The sequence below is a fragment of the Notothenia rossii genome (assembly GCF_949606895.1).
Source record: "Notothenia rossii genome assembly, chromosome: 3".
NCBI classification, from domain to species: Eukaryota; Metazoa; Chordata; class Actinopteri; order Perciformes; family Nototheniidae; genus Notothenia; species Notothenia rossii.
Genome location: NC_136901.1, coordinates 20,183,725 through 20,200,544, shown reverse-complemented (window position 1 = coordinate 20,200,544; position 16,820 = coordinate 20,183,725).

Below are 16,820 nucleotides of genomic sequence, written 5' to 3'. Positions count from 1 at the left end.
AAGGGATGCAAATAGCTTTCAACTGATTGCAATGTATTCCCATCTGCGGCGGGATTTGACGCTCATGGAAGCATGGCATTCGTTTGTGTCGGCTGCCCTTAAAGGCAATGTGAGCGTCCATTCCCATTGGATAACGGAGAATTGTACACCCGCAACTAAGTATTCCCCTTACTGTCGATTGATTTTACAGTGATATCTGCACTACTCATGGACTAAAAAACACCAGATTATCCTTGATAATTACACAACATTGATAGTTTTAAATTGTGTGCAATGCTTTTATATTTTTCCCCTTCGATTCGGAGAAATAAATATTTTTTCGGAGTAAAGGATGGCAGAAGACACGACACTACTCTTGGGGCAGAATCTCTGCTCCGCGCCGTTCCTATATGAGCGGGTTCTCAAAAGAAGGAAAAATTCAAAGCAGCCAGGATAAGGGTTAAACAATAATCTGCTTTAATGGTGCAAACATACAAATACATCACCGAATCACGAAGCACTCTGCAGAGTAGTCCGGGCTCAGGTTCTACCACCGTGTGAGACACGTCTCAGGAACGGCCAGTCAGAAACAAGAGCGCCGATCTTCAAAATGATCACAACATTTATACACAGAGTTCACTTCTGAGCGAGCTAGACAGTGAGTTGGCAGTGTTCCATTGGTCGGTTTCCCTTCTGGGCGGGATCCCAGGTAGTAAGTCCACAGTTGTTGATTCCATGTTGCTTCTGTGCGTGTGTGTGTGTGTTTCTGTCCCTCTGCCCTCAGGCAGATCCCCCAATCAATGATTTGGAGTCATGACAGAGGACTCTGACAGGACACATACTCATTCCCCCTAAACATCTTCAACACACACAAACATCGTATCATGTATCTTTAACAGAAGTTAATTGTTCTTATCGCTTAATGGCTTCCCTGAACTTCCCTTCACCCCAAAGTCAGCTTACTAGGAATGAATACATTTTATTGATAAGCTCAAAAGGACCTTTATCTCATTTACTGCTGGGTGACCCAAGTCTCAAGGCCTCTTTTGGGGTCTGTAGGAGATAAATCATTAATTCTACAAGGCTTCAACTGTCTTGTATCTGAGGCACATCTCCCTTTGGGCTAATCAATACGGGTTTTAGCAATTAGCAGAGGAAGCTAGAGACTCAGGGCCCCTTCCTTGCTGGGAACTGCAAAGCAGATGTCAAAGGTCATAAAACCACCCTTTTGACTACACATGAAAAGTGGAAGAAAAGACTATTGCTTTAATTTATTATTACTAGGTAGTGGGACATTGTTTCAGGAATATATGAAAAGCCTCTCTAATGTACTTTCAAATTTAACACCCACGAATATATAAGGTGACATTAAAATGAATATACCAGATTGAACTTTCCTGCCATAACACGTTACTTTAATACTTCAAATAATTCAAATAATACTTCAATTCCCCCTTTTGGTCTCGCCCCACGAGACCAACTCACATAAGACATTTGAAACACAGCTACTGTCATTCCTTGCCACTGTGTCTGCTCCCCAACAGTATACCTTTGTGAACAGAACACAACTTTCAATGTCAGTGAAGGAACTATCAGAGTGCGAACCTGAGTGCCAGAAAGCAGCATCCTTGCGTGTTGTTGAATCATCAGGGCCCCCCCCCCCCCCCTCAGCGGAAAACACCAACAAGGGCAGCTGATAGGGAGGGGGAGATGCGGCCTTTCCTTCAAAGGTGGAACTGATTAATCTGATCAGAGAGAAGTAGACTCCTCTGCTGCCTCGAGAAGTCCCCCAGCCTGCTGACAGCCGTTTCCGAGTCGTCTGCTGTAGGGATGTCCGCGAGGTCCTTCTCCTCCAGTCCGCTGATGACAGCTTCCGAGTCGTCTGCTGTAGGGATGTCCTCATTGACGATAGCCAGGTCCGTCCTGATGTCCTCCATGGTCCTAGCCGGTGATTTCCTCGCCGCACACTGGCTCCAGTAGTACCAGATGTCCCCCTTTGCTCCTCGGCGGACGGCATGAGATGTCCTCTGGGTCACTCTGTAGAGGCCGGAGAACCTGGGGTTGAGCCACATAGACCTGATGACCTTCAGCCAGACGAACTCCGCTGTGTCGGTCTCCTGCTCCTTGGGTCCCCCTTTTGGCGTCAGCAACCTGTGTGGAGAAATCTGATACCCACCCCTCAAGTCTACGCTCAGGGCTTCTGGGCCCTCAGGTGTTTGACCCACCACTGGTAGGCCGCTTCAGAATTCTAATACTTGGCCTGTGTCAACAAAATAAACCCCAACATCTTCAGGTGAACTAAATAACATATTTCAATAGCTCTGAATTTTTGACAAGCATCTGTGTTATTATAAATGAAATCCTTGAGATCCTATTTAAAATCTAAATATAATATGAACTGCTAATGTTTCTGGTAATGGAACACACTAATGTTATGGATTAAAAACAACTAAAATCATGATACTGACAAAGTGAATAATTTCCCGGCGAGACTGCTTCTACCTGTCACTGCTTAGATATTATCAAGCTGAAAAATGAATTCAGAAATCCAACATACTGTCATCAAATGTCTTTCTATTATGAATTTAAATTAAATGTACATCCCAATAATGATCTAAACAGTCTATGGCTTTTACTTCTCTACCAGGCTAGTTACAAGATGTTGTCTAAATTAAATTCTATCTCAATACATTACTATGTTTTAACTTAGCTGTAATATGTTCTTTCTACATTTCAAACCTCAGTTACTTAATACCTGTTGAAATATTACTAAATTGTTTCATTATCACAGGTCACCTTCTCTGGTATTCTCATTCTGGAATTACCTCTCTCAGTAGCCCCTTGGCCACTGATTCTGCATCTGTGTTACCTGTTATAACTCAATCAATATTAGAAACATGTCAACATCTTTTAGGAAACCTCTCGTTTCCCTTGGAGCTCCAGAATAATGTGTTAGTCTAAAAACATGCTTGGTTAGTTATTGTTTTAGAATCATGCAGTTACACTGATCACATGCCGGCATTCATTCACACTCACACTGTCAGGTTTTAAAGTCAAGTTCGGTCAGCCCCAGAGTCAGTCATTTCTCAAGTCACACTGTCATTCAGGGTCAAAGGTCATTTGGTCTCAGTCTTTTTGGCCATGTCGTGCTCTGCAGAGACTTTAATATTCTACTAGCTGGAGTTGTACTAGTGACATCATTGTGTTGATGTCAACCAATGCAACAAAGTTTCTCTCGTGTTCGCAGCACCATTTTCTTCAGATGTTTAACAAACAAATTATCAATAGACTTTATTAATATACCGCCCCTAGGAAACACAATACCTGACAAATGTTCATGCAAGGCATTCTTAAGTGAACCTGCAGAAAACTGCCTTTTTAATTAATCAATAATAATAACAATAATTAATTTTATCAATTTGTTTACCCTTAGAAGTGAACATACCTCATAATGTTACATCAGGATGTTAAACTAAGCTTTGGCCAAATCAATCATTATTACTGTTTCAGATCTAACTGGAGGTTGAACAAACAAAGCCTTTTTTTGTTTACATCATGCAAACCACTAACATATTTTCCAATTTCAGCATCAGCCTTGTTACTCTAAAATTACATCCTAAATAGGAATATTAGAAATGAAACAAATATTTAATCTTCAGAAATGTTCTTAACAAATGGAGAGTAATGCCATCTCTCTATCTAGTGAATAGCCAACATATTTAAAAAATGTCAGATATACAAAAATAAGCCTAAATACTCTTTTACTATCAAAGTCTAAAGCTAGACCTAAGCTGAACAGTTTTGGTAATGGACAATTTAATCTAGAAACAAAACAAAACTGGACCTGTGTTCTTATGTGTTCTTCAAAATACATTAGTAAATACCTTGTGAAGTATTCACAATATAACTAATCCTCTCTAGGATATGAAATCCATTCATCTTTAACCAGATACTATTTGCCTATTTATTTTTAGTTCATGATAATAATGGTATAACGTCCACACGTTTACCCATAGCTAGTCACTATGTCAAGATCTATCATGTGTGACATAATAATCAGATGTCTTTTTTGCCAAACAAGGATATTAAACTTTAATCTTTTCAGTATTCCAGACCATCATTAAACAATCAGCCTCCTTTCCTAAACACTAAGCATATCGTTCTACACCACCTTCTGATAAACTCTTGCACAGTTATGCTGTAAAATCATTGCATGATTTCTTCAGAGTCTGAACAGACTGAGACCAGCCTGTCTCTTGATCTTGTCATATTGAGAACAGTCAATGATTCATTGTCCTCTTCAGCTGTAGTCAGTGGCAGGGCCCCCAAAACGCTAGAACCGGCCCTGGTCAGTGGGCTCCAAGGAAACTCTCTCTGGCATTGGGATGTCCTGAGGGGGAAGGGACCTCTGGATCAATGTGATACAATCAGCAGACACACGTTGTCCTCTGTACAGCAGAAATCCCCAAAAACTGCAGTACCTCTTCACACCACTGTTGCCTTGACAACGAGGCACAAGCAAACTGTCAAAACCTCCTCAGAGATGCGTTCTTTGCACAGTTCTTCTGTTTCTGTAATGAGCAACTTTTCACCAACACACTGATTCAGATTACAACCCAAAGGTGGCGCACAACTATCCAATGCTGCTGTAATCACAGCAAATCAGCTACTGAGAAAAACTCAATGTAAATCTCTCCCCCAGCGGGTTACAAAATAAAACAGCTGAGTGTCTATATGGTCAGGAATGCTGAAACATGTGAATGTCAAACCCATTAATGGTAACAGTCTTCCTATTCTTCATTACTTCAGTTCTCAGTTAATAGGCAAAACAAAAAACTTTTCTTAACCACTATAGATTCATCTTTAATCTTCTTGCTTATTCTATTCTTTTCAAATTGTTTATCTAAGTTGTGTGTTACAAGCATGGTTAGATTTGTAACAGAATACAAAACTAACTGTATCCAGCGCTATATATTTAAAACAAGTAATCTGACTACAGTTAATGAATATATTTTTGGAACACTTAAAGGAATTATTACAAAATGTAATCTTCATTATTACTAAAGCTGAAACCTAAATAAATCATCACGGAACATTTTTCTGTCCTTATTACTTAATTGTTTCAATAAAAACTAAAAAGCATTGTGAAAACTCCCATTTTTGAGAACATCTCTCAACACTCTTATTCCATCTAAGCACGAATGTTTATGACAAACTCGTCCTATTCATCCCAAACGGTCTTTAATGGTATCAATTGTGAACTTTCTTAATATTAATTGTAAATGCAACGTATGTTCTCTTTAGAACAAAGACAGGATAGTTGCAGCTGAAACTGGTTAATAGCAATTTTCTGTTAACCTAGATAAGCCTGTTGTTCTCATATCTAGTAAATATATTCGTATCTTATGTTACTCATAAAACAATATGACATTTTCCAGAATAGTAGTAACTCTATATAACCTGTAATCTCTCTACTCTTTCAAACCGTCTCATTTCTCCTGTCTTTCTGTCTCACTGCGCCCTGCAGCTGCCTCCGCTCCAGCCCCTCACAAATCACCCGTTTGTGAAACTGTGTGAGATGGCTGGAGCAAAACCTCGTGCAGGACCTCTGTCATGCTTAAACATTAACAGATTCCCTCTGACAAATTTACAAAAACTTTCTTTTTACTTTCTACTCCTTCATCATAAACTTAAAAACACCATTGTGGTGAATCGTTTACGTTTTCAGTTTCCTATCTACTTTAAACAACCATCAACTGAGAGTAACTGTATATGATAACAACTCCTAAATAACCTCACAATATATATTTCTTCCAATGAGTTCGTTATTTCATGTCTAACAAATTCTCCTCTTTCCATGTCGTATTCTAGATGGAAAAATCCACCTATCATATTTAATTTGAATAAAACCTTAACTTTAATGTACTTCATATACTCAGTAAATCTCTTTTTACTTTCCCCTAAGGTTACTGTATGTAATATAATTTTCCTTGAAGTATAATTAAGTACAATCCTTAGTTAATGACAAATACCATGAAATTCACAAAGCATAGCAACGGTATCAATCAGTTCTCAAAGACTATGTTTAAATAGCAGCAAATCATTGTTTCTTATTTATTTCAATATATCTACCACTTCACACGTGTGTGTGTGTGTGTGTGTGTGTGTGTGTGTGTGTGTGTGTGTGTGTGTGTGTGTGTGTGTGTGTGTGTGTGTGTGTGTGTGTGTGTGTGTGTGTGTGTGTGTGTGTGTGTTTCTGTCCCTCTGCCCTCAGGCAGATCCCCCAATCAATGATTTGGAGTCATGACAGAGGACTCTGACAGGACACATACTCATTCCCCCTAAACATCTTCAACACACACAAACATCGTATCATGTATCTTTAACAGAAGTTAATTGTTCTTATCGCTTAATGGCGTCCCTGAACTTCCCTTCACCCCAAAGTCAGCTTACTAGGAATGAATACATTTTATTGATAAGCTCAAAAGGACCTTTATCTCATTTACTGCTGGGTGACCCAAGTCTCAAGGCCTCTTTTGGGGTCTGTAGGAGATAAATCATTAATTCTACAAGGCTTCAACTGTCTTGTATCTGAGGCACATCTCCCTTTGGGCTAATCAATACGGGTTTTAGCAATTAGCAGAGGAAGCTAGAGACTCAGGGCCCCTTCCTTGCTGGGAACTGCAAAGCAGATGTCAAAGGTCATAAAACCACCCTTTTGACTACACATGAGAAGTGGAAGAAAAGACTATAGCTTTAATTTATTATTACTAAGTAGTGGGACATTGTTTCAGGAATATATGAAAAGCCTCTCTAATGTACTTTTAAATGTAACACCCACGAAATATAAGGTGACATTAAAATGAATATACCAGATTGAACTTTCCTGCCATAACCCGTTACTTTAATACTTCAAATAATTCAAATAATACTTCACTACCCAGAATCCCCAGCTATCGTTTAGGACTACACCATGTGCTCTGTTTGACAAACCCTGTGATTAGTTCTCAAGCTCTGTGATTGGTTGACGTCCAACTGCATTCCATATGAAAAAAACCGTTTCGTAAAAGATAAAATCATACTTTATTCAGCAGTGCTTGCTTTACTCTTTGAAAGTCATCACATGAATGCATTGTAATAAATGGTTATGCTGCATTAAATATATTACACATCTGTCATAGTTCTTTATTTTTATTTATCAACAGAGATCGGGCTCAGAATAGACCGGAAACTATTCTTTTACCGTTCAGTTTGAATTTCACAATAAAGTTAGTTGTAATATTTTGTTTTGATATTATTGTTTTTAATTAACTACTAGACCGCTGGGTCATGTTAAGACCATATTTTCTGTGTTGCTGTGGGTTTTTTCCATCGCTTTTGTGTTACAAATTAAATATCAAAACAATAACTAAATATATCCGTCGTAAACTAAACCAGAAACAGCAGTATATTTTATTTTGTTAACACTGTAAACCTGACAGCTTTTTAACCCAAACCACCTACTGGTTAAAGCACGTTATTACACGTTTAGAGTAATGCAATGCAGGTAGATTGTGTTGCTTTTTAATGACTGTTTAAAATGCCTTTTTCTTAATGTCTTTTATTATTATTAACTACTTATTACTTGTTGCTAGGGAGGCTGCTATCGATATTGTGTTTCACAACATGTTCTCTATCTATAATGGCACGTCTCTACTGGGAGTTGTAGTTTTAAAAAGACGTTTTCGTATTTCCCATAATAAGAAGTTGCCAGTATACTATGTACATCCCTGGAGGTTTAGGGGATAGGAAACACTCAAATTTAAAAGATATAATTAATAAATGGGTGAAAATTGCTTGTGCCCATAATGGGCAGCATTAATATATATACCCACATGCCAGCTAAGGTCAGAAGAGCTTTATTTAACAGCTGGTCTTATGTTTGTGACCCCTCCTGTTGTTAATTGATAAAATTACATTACATTAATTGATAAGCCTAAAACATGCACTTGTCAAGGTTCAGAGGTAAATTTTGCAAATATGGCAGTAGCCATCGATCATCTTAAGATAAGATATACCTTATTGATCCCAAGTTGGAAACATTTGCGTTACATCAGCATGTGTAACAGTTGTAAATATGCAGTAGTGTTTATTTGTAAATCATTTAGTATAATCACACAAATTCTGTGTTCTATATTTAATAATTCTGTGTTCTTTATTTATTGATTGTTCAATACCTGACAAGGCCGGAGATGAAATATCTATATACATCCTATAAGAGTATAATACATATGTATAATATCAGTTAAAATAAGTGCTTCAACATAGTTAACATTGCTGGAGGTATGCACAAATATTGATAGATGTCTTGTAATGCACTATTGAGGAACCTGCGACCCAAGTTTTTCATTCATTGCATAACTACACCGTTTGTGAATATGATGTCAATAAACCTTAGAAAATCTTGAAAGGGAAGTGCAAAATAGTCATTATATACAGTCTTTAATTAACTATTAGTAGAGAATAACGAGTAATGAATATACTTTATAGGGATCCTATTAATATCTAATAATAAAAATAATGAAATTCAATAACATGCTTTAACCACCAGGTGTCTCTTTATATCAGGAGTGCACCTTTATGGTGTAAATACAGCCTATATACCAATTGGATCAAATATAAAAGTCAGCCGAATTAGTGTTGATTCTGCGAAGAGACGTATTGTGTGAAAAGAAATGTAAGATGTTGTTTAATTGCTGATATATTTATGATCCACGTCACGTTTTCAGTGTTGGCGGCAGTTCCTCATGTTTGTCTAGAAGTCTTCTCATCAGGGCTCTATAAATATGTAATATTTAATGCAGCCGGACCGTGTATTACAATGCCGTTATGTGATGACTTTCAAAGAGAAAAGCAAGCACACTCTGAATAAAGTATTATTTTTTTTTTTTTTAAATGTTTTCGGTCCATTTGTTAATGACGATGTGATGTGAGATGTGGGACTGGAATTGCACAGGCAAAAATAACGTATCTTTAGATGCAGATTTTGTTAAACTAATGCGTTTGCGCTGTGGACCAACCCCATATATTGACGGGGAAGGGGGTAGCAATAAAGATAACACCATTAAACAGTTACACAACATAACATAATTATAATATCGATAGCAGCGTCCCTAGCGACCACCTTGGTAACAATGAAAACGTTCTATGGACGCAATTTCCTGAAGTAATCTTCGTAATAACTAGCACACTAAAGATCATGTACATCCACTGCACACATAATCTGAAATAACAACTCATATTTCTCGCATCAAATGAGATCAAAACGCATTTTAATGGCCAAACTAACTTTAAAATAGGCATTTTCCACCGAGAATAAAACGAAGTTCGGCCATGTTTTTTTCTTCTGCAGGGAGCAATTTGAAGATCACGTGACATAGACGCCAGCCATTGGAATGAATGGTGAAAAAAAACGGGGTTTGTCAAACAGAGCACAAGGTGTAGTCCTAAACGATAGCTGGGGATTCTGGGTAATGTAGTGTCTTCTGCCATCCTTTACTATGAAAAAATATTTGTTTCTCCGAATCGAAGGGGAAAAATACAAAAGCATTGCACACAATTTAAACCAATCAATGTTGTGTAATTAACAAGGATAATCTGGTGTTTTTTAGTCGATGAGTAGTGCAGATATCACTGTAAAATCAATCGACAGTAAGGGGAATACTTACTTCTGGGTGTACAATTCTCCGTTATCCAATGGGAATGGACGCTCACATTGCCTTTAAGGACAGCCGAGAAAAACGAATGCCGTGATTCCATGAGCGTTAAATCCCGCCGCAGATGGGAATATATTGCAATCAGTTGAAAGCTATTTGCGTCCCTTTATGAAGCTGAAGGAGACAAGGAGCGTCACAACTGCACGCCACGGGACCCTGACCAAACGTCGCTCCTGGACGATTATGGAGTGAGTGTGTGTTGGTAACGCTGTGGTGGCTGTACTGCTCCAGCCGTCTCCTTTGTGTTTGTTTGTTTCCCCCTGTCTGTGTTGTTTGTGTGTGCGTGGCGGCTGTCACTCCTGGCTCCCGGCTCAACCTCCACTCACCTGCTGCAATCAGCTGTGCACCCTCCCCGACTACACACCTGCGTTCCATCAAGCCATTTACAACGGCATATCAACGGAGGCTCCACAAACTTTCTCCGCCAGATCGTCAAGTATCAGCCGTATCTCGCGTCTCTCCTCCGGTACACAGCACCGTAGTGTGGAGTTGCATTAGGTAACGCGAGATACGGCTGATACTTGCGCATTAGTTTCTGTTATGGATCAGTATCAACAGTCCTGCCAGTAACGTTACTATATTATCAATGCTACGTTAGTTATAGCCTGATATATGATAGCTAACTTCACAATGTTGTGATGTGACGTTAGCTAACATTCTGTAGCTAACGCCGGTCACTCACCAAGATAGCTGCCCAGTTCTCCACTGGTTCTCCTCACACCACAGCTCAATTTTTCTCCGATGGCCGTTATTTCTTCTAATCCATGGCTGCTCCTGGTCTCTTGGACGCCTAGCAGGCTCATAATTATAAGGTTGTGGTCAGTCATATGCATTCGAATATTCATGTTCAACTTCTTCTGTGTCGAAACTATCATTGGGATCCATGTTTATTAATACGTTACACCGGCCGCTCTCCCCCTTGTTCTCCCCATGTTACGTCACACGCGGGAGGTCACGTGCCGAGGCTTTTTATGCGGAAGTGAACATTTCTTACAAAAACGACGCCAGATGTCACTGTAGTGTATATTTCTGTATATTTTTGGGAAAATCTAGTGTATTCATCATTTCCCTACACATTTATTCACAGGTGTCTTTAATCTGGAAGTTGCTCTTTAATAACCGCCTGCCTCCGGACTTCATGGACATCCTCGCAGATAATGAAATACTCCGCAAACGCCGTCCTCCACACAGAGGCTCTGGCCGTAAGTTTTTATTTCATTCCACGTCTCCACACTCCATCCCGTCCATTCGGTCCTGTCACACGCCCACACAACAAAAAAACATGTGAATCTGACCAATCTCCTTCCACTCCGCCGGTCCACACAACCCCCCCCAATGCAACGTCACCTCAGAGCAGCCCTGCTCAACACACGCTCCTCCAAAATAAAAGCCACATTCTGAATGAATTCATTAAAGACAATAAGCTGGACTTTCTGTATCTGACCGAAACATGGCAAAAACCCCTGGACTATTTTTCTTTAAATCAAATCACCCCAGCAGGATTCACATACATTGACAAACCTCGCCCACAAGGGCGGGGTGGTGGTATAGCTGCTATTATCAGAAAGGAAATAAAAGCTACCATAATCCCCATCCCTGATGCTTCTTAATTTGAACACCTGGGGCCGTATTCACAAAGCATTTTATCTTACCGCTAGGAGTGCTCCTAACTCGCGCTAAAACATTTTACGTAGGAGTTTTTTCTTAAAAGTTATTCACAAAGCCGCTGAGACCTACTCATACTAAGGATAAATCACTAAGAGTGAACTAAGAGTGACGCGCCGTTGCTATGGATTACGTTGATTCTCGTGCATGAGTTTAGAAGCAGTCAGTACGGGGATTGGTTGTTCAGAGCAGGCGGTCTCGGTGAAACTCATCCGCAACATCCCACAAACGAGCCCACTAAAACAAGGAAATAGCCTAGGCTAGAAATGTATTCCTATCAAATAGTTATGGACAGTGCAGTTAGCAGAATACACGCATGATGACAAGTTTGTGTAGACCACGATAATGACGTTGTATATGCACGTTAAAGAGAGAGAGCAAACAATAAAAATACGTAAATTGCATTAAATCAAGGAGGCAATTAAAAGCACCCTACAAACTATTATCCAATGAGCATATTTCCAGCACTTAAACACTTTCAATAACAGCCCATACCGCCGTTCAAGTCCCCCTATCATGATGAATGAAAACAATCTGCGTGTTGATGGAATGTACTTTCTTTCTATTAACGAACACGTCCTCATCTTTTGAGGGCGCAATTATTTTTATGTGCATCCCGTCAATAGCACCGACCGCACCGGGCATACCTGCAATTGCCATGAAGTTGGCTTTGATCCTGTGTAGTTGTTGATTGTCCAAAGGAAACCGGATAAACTGTTGGATTATATGTGGTATATAGAGCGCGTTGATGGTTTGGTTTATGGCACAGCTGACTGATGGTTGCGATATTCCGAAATCGTCGGCATTGCAAAGTTGCATTTTCCCTGTTGCTAAATATCGTAGTGTTGCCAAACATTTTATTTCCGGACTAATCGGGTTATTCCTGTTAGTCGGGGATGTTATTGCATCCCGCACTAATTCCACAACAAGTTTGATACCCTCACGATTTTGCCTATATCTCTTGATCAATTCACAGTCTTCCATTGTCTCCAAAACATTTCGTCTCGCAGCCATTTTCAGATTCTTTGTGAATAGGTCTTACTGAGTTAGTCAGTCCTCTCGAGGACTTTTAAGCTCTCCTAAACTTAGGTGCTACTTTTAGGCCTAAAATACTTTGTGAATTGCTCTTCGTGAATAAAATTAGGAGTCCTACATTTAAGACTGACACGCCGATTATGTTTAGGAGTTTCTCCTAAATTCGCCAGTTAGGAGCTACTTTTAGCCCTAAGATCCTTTGTGAATACGGCCCCTGATCTTTAAACTCTCTGGTCCCACTCCCCTGGTCACAGCCATCATCTACCGTCCCCGGAAGCCAAACCCCTCCTTTCTCTCCGACCTCTCTGACATTCTCACTCAGCTTTCTGCCATATCCCCATCTGTTCTCCTCTTAGGTGATTTTAACATTCATGTTGACGACCCGACCTGCAAATATGCCTCTGAATTTAAGGAAACCCTTCACTGCTGCAACTTCTCTCAACACATCAACTTCCCAACACACAGCCGTGGTCACATCCTGGACTTGGTCTGCTCCACTGGTCTCACCATCCATCATCTGTCCAGCCTCAATCTCCACATCTCTTATCACCTGGCCATCATCATGGACATCAACATCCCCATCCCCGCCCAAAAGCAAAAACGCACAATAACCTACAGAAACCTCAAATCCATCTCACCTTCAGCAATCACTGCCTCCATTACCTGCAAGATGTCTGTCTCCCCCCCCCCCCCCCCCCACTTTCTGAAAACCCATCTGAACTTGTGGACTATTATAACAGCACCCTCTCCTTCTGTCTCAATGAACTGGCCCCCACAAAAACTAAAAATGTCTCTTTCATACACTCCGTCCCCTGGTATACCCCCAAACTCTGCCGAATGAAATCAAGGAAACGTCAACTTGAACGCCAATACAAGAAAACCACACTAACAGTCCACCTTCAAATCTACAAAGACTATCTCCAGCAGTACAGTAACGCACTCAAAGCAGCCCGGTCTAATTACTACTCACAATTCATTCAGTCTGGCTCCAGCAACCCAAGCGTCTCTTCTCCACCATCAGCAAACTTCTCAAACCCTGTGACAACGCCACCTCGTTCTTCACCACCGAACAGTGCAACTCCTTCCTTTCGTTTTTCCAAACCAAAATCAGCAACATTTACAGCAATCTGACACCCTCATCAGCACCCCCCACCTCCTCTCCTGGCTCCCCCCCCTTCACCTCACAGCCCCTGTCCCACTTCTCCCCTGTGACCCCCATGCAACTGTCCCACTTCATGACTGGAATTAACTCCACCTGCACACTTGACCCAATGCCCTCCAAATTTGTTAAAGAGAGCCTCCCTGCCATGTCCCAGCTCATCGCCACCATCATTAACTCCTCCCTCAGATCTGGATCAGTTCCCCCCTCTCTCAAACTGGCTGCTGTCACACCCATTCTCAAAAGACCTGGACTCACACCTGACATCATGTCCAACTTCCGGCCCATCTCAAATCTCCCCTTTCTGTCAAAAATACTTGAACGTGTCATTGCCTCACAACTAAAATCCCACCTCAGCTCCAATGACCTCTTTGAGCCATTTCAATCCAGTTTCCGATCAAAACACAGCACCGAAACAGCTCTTCTCAAAATCACAAACGACCTCCTCCTCTCCTCTGACTCCGGCAACCTGAACATCCTCATCCTCCTCGACCTCACCGCAGCATTCGACACCATCAACCACACCATCCTGCTGTCCCTCCTCGAATCATCACTCAACATCACTGACACTGCACTCTCCTGGCTGAAATCCTACCTCACTGACAGACATCAGTTTATCAACATCAACAACTGCACCTCCTCCACTGCTCCTCTGTCCCAAGGCGTCCCCCAGGGTTCGGTGCTTGGCCCCCTGATCTTCATCCTCTACATGCTCCCCCTTGGCAAAATAATTTGTCGCCACAACCTTCAATTTCACTGCTACGCCGATGACATCCAACTTTATATCTCAACAAAAACCATCACCCCCACAACACACTCCACTCTCACCAACTGTCTCTCAGAAATAAAGCATGGATACAAATAAACTACCTCCAACTGAACAGTGCCAAATCAAACCCTAACCCATCATCATCGGCCCCCCTTTCCGTATCAAAGACATCCAGAATTTCAACTTCACCATTGACAGCCACACTCTATCTCCCCCCCTCACATCCGCAACCTTGGAATAATTTTCGACAGTCAGCTCAAATTCAACCACCACATAAATCACATCACCAGGACTGCCTTTTTCCACCTCAAAAACATTGCCCGTCTCCGCCCATCACTCTCCTCCTCTGCTACTGAAACCCTGATTCATGCATTCATCACTTCACGACTCGACTACTGCAATAGCATCCTCTATGGCATACCATCCAACCTCCTCAATAAACTCCAACATATCCAGAACTCTGCTACCTGCCTCCTCACCCACACCCGCTCCCGAGACCACATCACTCCCATCCTCCAGAACCTCCACTGGCTCCCCGTCCGTCAAAGAATCCACTTCAAAGTCCTCCTCATTACTCACAAAGCCCTCAACAATCAGGCCCCCCCCCCCTACCTCACAGACCTGCTGCACCACCACACCCCTTCCCGCTGCCTCCGCTCATCAGAAGCAAACCTCCTATCCATCCCCACCCGCACCAATCACCGGACCTGGGGGAACCGAGCCTTCTCCGTCGCTGCCACCTCCCTCTGGAACTCACTCCCACAACCCATCAGAGACTGCACCGACCTCACCACCTTCAAAAAACTCACAAAAACTCACCTCTTCAATCTGGCTTTTAATGTGTGATTGTTTTTGTATTATTTGACTTTAACTTTAACCATATATTTATTTGTTGTTCCTTTCTTCTCTTTTCTTTTCTCTTCACTATTATCTGTAAAGCATCTTTGAGCACCTGTAAAAGCGCTAACAAATTAAATCTATTATTATTATTATTATTATTGAAGTGGTTGCCTGTTACAAATACTTGGGTATCTGGCTTGATGACTGTCTCACTTTTAAATTTCATGTACATAACCTGCTTAAAAAGCTGAGGGTTAGGCTAGGCTTCTTTTACAGAAATAAGTCCTGTTTCTCGCTTGAGGCCAGGAAAAGGCTAGTCACTGTGACCTTTTTACCTGTGCTGGACTATGGTGATTTGTTATATATGAATGCACCTGCCAATTACCTGAGCAAGTTAGATGCTGCGTATCACAGTGCACTGAGATTTGTCACAAATTGTAAAGCACTTACGCATCACTGTACCCTGTATACCAAGGCGGTTTTGCCATCACTTACTGTACGGAGGCTCAGTCACTGGTACATTTTCATTTACAAAGCCATGTTGGATAAAATACCATCTTATATCTGCCCCCTGATCTTCCGGCGAATTGAAAGTAGTTATTGCCTGAGATCGCATGCTGTGGTTTTATTAAATGTGCCAAGTGCTAGGACTGTCTTAGGGAAGAAAGGTTTTAGATGTGCAGCTCCACTAACTTGGAACAGTCTGCAAAAATAATGGAAAATTACCAATCTCGTACCACTACATGTTTTTAAAGCTCGGTTGGATGCTACACAATCAGATGCTGTTGGTACCTGTACATGTGGATAGATATGTAAATTGTAATCCCTGTAATTTTTGCTGTATGATGTCCTTTTGTTGTTCTGTTGTTTATGTTTTTATATCTTCATGTGGAACCTACTGCTGCAGGTCTCCCTTGAAAAAGAGATCATTGATCTCAATGGGATTTCCCCTGGATAAATAAAGGTTTTTAATTTAATTTAATTGACAGGCTTCCTACTAAAATTTGATAATAATAATAATAATGGGTTTCATTTATAAAGCACTTCATATTTGACTTCAAATCCCAAAGTGCTACATGTGATGTATTAATGAAACCTGGAAAGTATAAATTAAAGTAATTTACCTAACATTAACTGTTATGAATAAAGGCTTGGTTCCTAATACAGTTGATGCAAATGTTTTTGAAAATTGAATTTTTTTTCGTGAAGTACTTTAGTTATGGAGAATAAGATTTAAAAGAAATTGTTGTGTCTCATCAAATGTGTTAGTTATGTTTATGTATTATGTCTGTCACTTTCATGTTTTTTCACGTCTGGACATGTCTGTTTATTTAGGTCCTTCATCTCTAGTCAGTCTCTGTGTTTATTGTCATGTCTCGTTTTCCATTTCCTGTTTTATTTTCTACTTTTATTTTTGTCTTTCATTTCAGGCCCTGTTTCTTCCTCCCCTTGTGTGTTTTTCCCGCCATCATCAGTGTCTGCCCCGCCCCTGATTGTTTCCACCTGTTTAAATAGTCCTGTCTCTCCCCTGTCCTGGGTCAGTTCGACTTGTTTGTTTCCCCGAATGGTCATGCCAAGCCTTGGCTCAGAAAGGATCACTTTCGCTCATGTCAGGTTT